This window comes from Macrobrachium rosenbergii, chromosome 12 (genome assembly GCF_040412425.1).
Source record: "Macrobrachium rosenbergii isolate ZJJX-2024 chromosome 12, ASM4041242v1, whole genome shotgun sequence".
Classification (NCBI taxonomy): Eukaryota; Metazoa; Arthropoda; class Malacostraca; order Decapoda; family Palaemonidae; genus Macrobrachium; species Macrobrachium rosenbergii.
The window spans coordinates 71309937-71316269 of record NC_089752.1 but is presented as its reverse complement, the minus strand read 5'-3'; positions in this window follow the sequence as shown (position 1 = coordinate 71316269).

Below are 6333 nucleotides of genomic sequence, written 5' to 3'. Positions count from 1 at the left end.
GTTTTTTCTATTCCTCTGTGTCCCTTTAGCCAAATTTCCCTTTGCAGTCGATTTCTACTCGTTTATATTCTGACTTTTCCTTTGTGTTTTTTCTGCGAATAATATTGTTAATGTTTTTTATTTTAATTCTGATGTTGTAATCAAGGATTACGAAACATAGGGAACCCATTCAAGAGTATTCCTGTTCGTCTTCCTGTCCGACGTCTGTACTCAGGCATACCTACCCCTTGCTTATTGGTAATATATATATATATATATATATATATATATATATATATATATATATATATATATATATATATATATATATATACATGAATGTCTTTTCCTGTAATACTGCAGTGTAATATGAAAATAAGAAGGCCCATAAAACACTATTTAAACGTTGAAACCATATATTTCAAGCACTTGTTTCTGTGCCCCTGTTCACTGGTAGAATATGGACAGGTGGAAAGTTACAATGGTATATATACAAAAACATGAAGGTGTGGCCTTAGGCCTCCGATGTTAAGGAGGTGGCGTTTCTTAAGAAGGAGGAGAATGACCAAATTCCCTAGTGGGAGCTAATGAGGCCAAAACCACTAGGGAATTTGGTCATTCTCCTCCTTCTAAGAAACGCCACCTCCTTAACATCGGAGGTCCAAGGCCACACCTTCATGTTTTTGTATATATACCATTGTAACTTTCCACCTGTCCATATTCTACCAGTGAACAGGGGCACAGAAACAAGTGCCTGAAATATATGGTTTCAACGTTTAAATAGTGTTTTATGGGCCTTCTTATTTTCATATATATATATATATATATATATATATATATATATATATATTATATATATATATATATATGTATATATATATTTATATATATATATATATATATATATATATATATATATATATATATATATATATATATTATATATATATATAAATATATATACATATATATATGTATATATATCTACTTATATATATATATATATATATATATATATATATATATATATATATATATATATATATATGTAAAGGCCAATCCTGAGCCTATACTTTATTTAAGTCTCCGTTCTGTGAACAGAGGTTGGTATCTCGCTTTTTCCCGAGATATTGTGTGGTAGCGTGTAGCGTGAGCCGACATCATAAGTTATACTTTTCCCTAACTAAAATCTAAGGACTACTGGAATGAGATACTAAGTACAAAACTAAACCTTTACTGACAAAAAAAAACAACGAAAATAACTTCTTAAAAATTACGAAGAATGAAATCCAATGATTCATCATAACTATCAAAAGTTCTTCTAAGGTAATAAGGTCCAAAATCATAAACACCCAATTACTTAAGGAAATACAGGAAATAACTCATCTGTGAAAGAACAAACGTTATATTAAAAACCAAATTCACAAAATACAAATGCATAACCACAAGATTTCACTGCAACATGGATAGAGTTTTTCCAGAGTCTGAAAAAGAAGACCTAAAATGTTTATGACTTTTACTCACTTCACAAAATCCTCTGGGACAGTCTCCATGTGAATTTTCACAGTTCACATGCTCAATTATACAAATAACGGATCGCAATGCCCAACCGTTCAACGATCCCTTCCATTATATTCATTATGCAATGCACAAATGAACACACTCTCATGACATCACCAAGTTCAATGTTCGACAAAGACACGCCCCTGTACTTCAAGGCGACACGAGGTACTCGTGCACAATTGTTCTTTTTAAATCCGGAATTATAACCGGTTCAGCTTCTAGAACGATTTAAGCTGAAACCGCATTTTCACTGCCCGTGTCCTGTCACCAAGGAGCTCTGCGATTTCCTGTGATATGCGAATGGTTCAGCATTTTCCTATATGCTGTGTATAGTCAAAATGGACCCTGCGAATAGCTGACCCAACTTTTCAAAGGTCATCTTCGCGAGCAATTACAGTAGATCGGTCCACGCACCTGAGGTGGACCCCACCTCAAAAGATCTAGGTGCAAAACTTATATATATCTTATAACACAGATATTATAGCACAATCAGTTCATTCAAGAAACGCATTACTCTAGACGATTTCACTCCTGGTACTGCCTCGCGCTGAAAGGCCTGTGACTGCGCACGCCAACGGTGATCCGACCAAGATGAAAGGCTTGCGACTGCGCGCGCCAACGGTGATCCGACCAAGATGAAAGGCTTGCGACTGCGCGCGCCAACGGTGATCCGACCAAGATGAAAGGCTTGCGACTGCGCGCGCCAACGGTGATCCGACCAAGGTGAAAGGCTTGCGACTGCACCAGTCCAAGCTGAAAGTGTTCCTACGTCTACCAGCGATCTGACGAAGATGAATGGCTCGCAACTGCACAAGCCCATGTTGAATGTGGCGCTCGCGAATCTTTTTTCGCCAACCCAACGTCTCCCCAAAAGTACGGCAACCATGAAGACATCCTGCCCGACATCTCTCCAAAGCCCTGGATCGTCTCACCAAAGTGCAGAAGTAACGTTGACAGCTTTCTCATATGTTGAGGACGGTGAAGCTATTCCAACATCTCCGTTGCGAGGGTGTGGTATTTTCATAAGTCGGTCATATCGACAGTCAAATCAAAAAGTAACTCGTCTATTCCCTATGCCATATTACCGAACCAATAAGACTACTAGTGCAAAGGTCATATGTTCTCCATGTGAAACAATTCCAAGTTGGTACCCGGAATTTCCACAGTCAGCCCACTATCATGTACACTAACTCTAAGGAACTATTCACAAAAATTCTACCCAACAAAAAAAATACCCGAGAATCTTATCCATACACTGAATACACGAAAGCAATCCTAAACATCTGAAAGGTGTCATATCTCGTAAAAAACATCAAAGTTCTACTCTGGTTAGCGAAAATTGCCCAATAACCTGACTAATTCTCAGCACAATAGCAATTGACATAATGGCAATCGCTCCTATGATCCTAACAACTACAAATACTCATGGCACAGCTCCCTTAAATTTTAAAAGAGAACTGAGAAATCCCAAATACTTGAATTCGATATCCCTATCAAAACCTTCCTAAACTTCTCCTAAATCCTAACTGACATATCCCAACCTAAGTTAAGTATACCTTAGTTTTACCAGACCACTGAGCTGATTAACAGCTCTCCTAGGGCTGGCCCGAAGGATTAGATTTATTTTACGTGGCTAAGAACCAATTGGTTACTTAGCAACGGGACCTACAACAAAATCCGAACAACATTATAGCGAGACATGAATTTCTATCACCAGAAATAAATTCCTCTAACTCTTCATCAGCCGGCCGGGGGAATATCCCAACCTGTAAAAGATCAGACCCGTTCGGTCCGATATACCAAGTACCTCCCCAAAAACAAAATCCTAAACAACAGACCCTTATTCTGTAACTCTATATTGAAAGATATTGCGTCAGACGACAAAACACATCATAACATTCTAACATAATAACACACGGGTCAAATCTCGTATGAAATTAGCCCATGTCACAATTCCCAAAGTCATATGAATACAAACCATTAATTCAAAGTAACCCATTACTATCGCCAAGTGCGAACGATGAAGTCCCTAACCGCAGATGCGATCCATAAAAAAAAACTCAAATTCATATATCTACAAAACTCTACGGCATTCTGCACACAATTTACACTAAGTACTGCAGCTAATATCAGAAATCACAATGAACCCGAACTATTAAAGATTCGTAAAACTCTACGGACTAACGTCCTCCTGAATTACAACAAACGACAAGTCATGCCCATTTACAACCCATTAACACCCGAAAGGAAAAACGACCCGTAACTACCCATTACCATAACAACAATACAACCCAGGAATGCATCCATGCTAATATCCATTAACCCGTCTTTTTGATCTTGGAAATATGTGTCAAACGAGACACACCCGTGTTTTCATCCAGAACAACGAATCTATTTCCCTTCTTTGCTTCAACAACCCGGAACGGACCTTCAAACTTAGGACCCAGCTTATAGTTCAGCTGATTCCTGACATTTATCTTCAAATAAACCCTATCTCCAACAGCCACTTTGACTCTATCTGGCTTAGCATTACTCCTATCTACCATGTCTCGCGTTTTCATCTCAAGATTCTTAGCAAGGTGAGCATATCTCTCTTTCGCAGTTGAAAGCAGCGATTTTACAATCTCATCATCTGTTGGAATGGGTAACAGATCAAACGCGCCTCGCGCTGGGTATCCAAACAGCGCTTCATTGGAAGACATTCCAGTGGTATCGCTAAACACAGCATTTATACTATGTTGGACCTGTGGAAGATAGCGGTCCCAATTTGGATCATTACCTCCCACGGTCATTCTAAGAGCTTCAATAACCTTTCTATTTGCTCGTTCGCACAAGCCATTCGCTTCTGGTCTATATGGAATAATATTAACTTTCTTAATCCCCATTACGTCCGCAAGACATTGCATCGTACGATTTACAAATTCGCGTCCGTTATCTGTGATTAGGACTTCTGGCGACCCATATCTGCAAATATACCCATTAAAGAACGCGATCGCTACTTCCTCTGCTGTTTTATGCTTCAACGGGAAAATCTCTACGAACCTAGTTAACTCGTCAACGACCACCAAAAGGTGCCTATGGCCATAATTAGATTCACAGAAATTACTCAAGATGTCCATGTGGACTCTTGCTGCGGGTCTGGTAGGAATCGGGAATGAACCCAGTTTACTTGAAACGACCCATGCGTTACAAACTGGACAACTTCTAACAAAGTCTCCTATATCTCCTGACATATTCTTCCAAAAGAATTGTCCTCGTACGTTCTGATACGTCTTCTCAATCCCTAGATGAGGAGTGATAGACCTACTGTGAACAATATCTAACACCGTAGGTACCAGGCTCGTGGGAACAACTATTTGCGTCGTATCGCCCTTATCTTCACTATTTCTCAGTCTGTATCTAATCTTCCTAACTAACAAATTACCCTCTAATTCAAGCCCCGCAAAAGGCAGCTTATATCCTTTCTTAACAAATTCCCCTCTAAGAAACGCTTTTGCATCTCTCAAGGTCTCATCTTCATCCTGTTTTTTCCCCACCAGACTAATATCCCAGTCGATGCTATCTCCCGATACATAGCATACATGCGTACCTTGCTCATCAGAAAAACTTCTACTAAGGGCGTCTGCTACAACATTCTGTCTACCTTCTATATACTTTATTTTAGCATCAAAATCCCTGATTGTTGGAGACCATCGATCTCTTTTGGGTGAAAGATCCGGTTTATTAAAAAGATCCACCAACGGCTTGTGATCAGTCAAAACCTCTACCTGAGTACCCATAATAAGAACCTTGAAATGCACGAGGGCCGATACCACGGCAAACGCCTCCTTATCGACCACGGACATGAGGTGCTCGTTACTACCTCGTGTCTTAAACTTCCTACCGTAAAATGCAATCAGGTGGAGTTTACCATCGAATTTCTGCTTAATGCATGCGCCTATCCCGACGTTGCTCGCGTCCGTAACCAACGTGAATGGACGTTCTAAATCTGGAAACTTCAACACTGGGGGATTTGTTAAAGTATCTTTTATGGTTTGAAATGCTACTTGCTGACGCTCTCCCCAAACAAACTGCACATCATCCCTCAGAATATCTGTCAGTAGGAGACGCTAAAACGGAAAAACCCTTCACGAATCTACGGAAAAATCCCGCCATGCCTAAAAACGACCGACCCTGCTTCTTAGTCTTGGGTGTAGCAAACTCTACAATTGCCATAACCTTATCATTTACTCTGACACCCTCTTTAGAAATGACATGTCCTAAATATACTATCTGCTTCTTGAGAAAATTACACTTAGCTAACTTTATCTTCAAACCAGCTAACCTAAGTCTTCTAAAAACTTCCCTAAGAACTTTTAGATGCTCCTCTACTGAATCAGTGGCAACTAAGATGTCATCCATGTAGATATGGACTTTCTTCCCTAACATGCCATGCAAAACTGTAGTCATCAATCTAGTAAAAGTCATCGGACTGCCTGTCAAACCAAATGGCATTCGTGTGAACTCATAATGACCCTTCGGCAAAGAGAAGGCCGTGTACTTTCGACTCTCCTCACATAACGGAACTTGAAGGTATCCCTGCATCAAATCAATTGAAGAATAAATTTGTCTCCCCCTAATCTCCAAAAACAAATCTGACAAACGCGCCACATGGTAGCGATCAGGAATGGTTTTCTCATTCAATTTCCTAAAGTCTACACAAACTCTGACTGAGCCCTCTTTCTTGGGACTGCAAGCAATGGAAAATTGAAAGGTGATGAACTAGTCCTAACAATGCCTTCATCTTCCCAC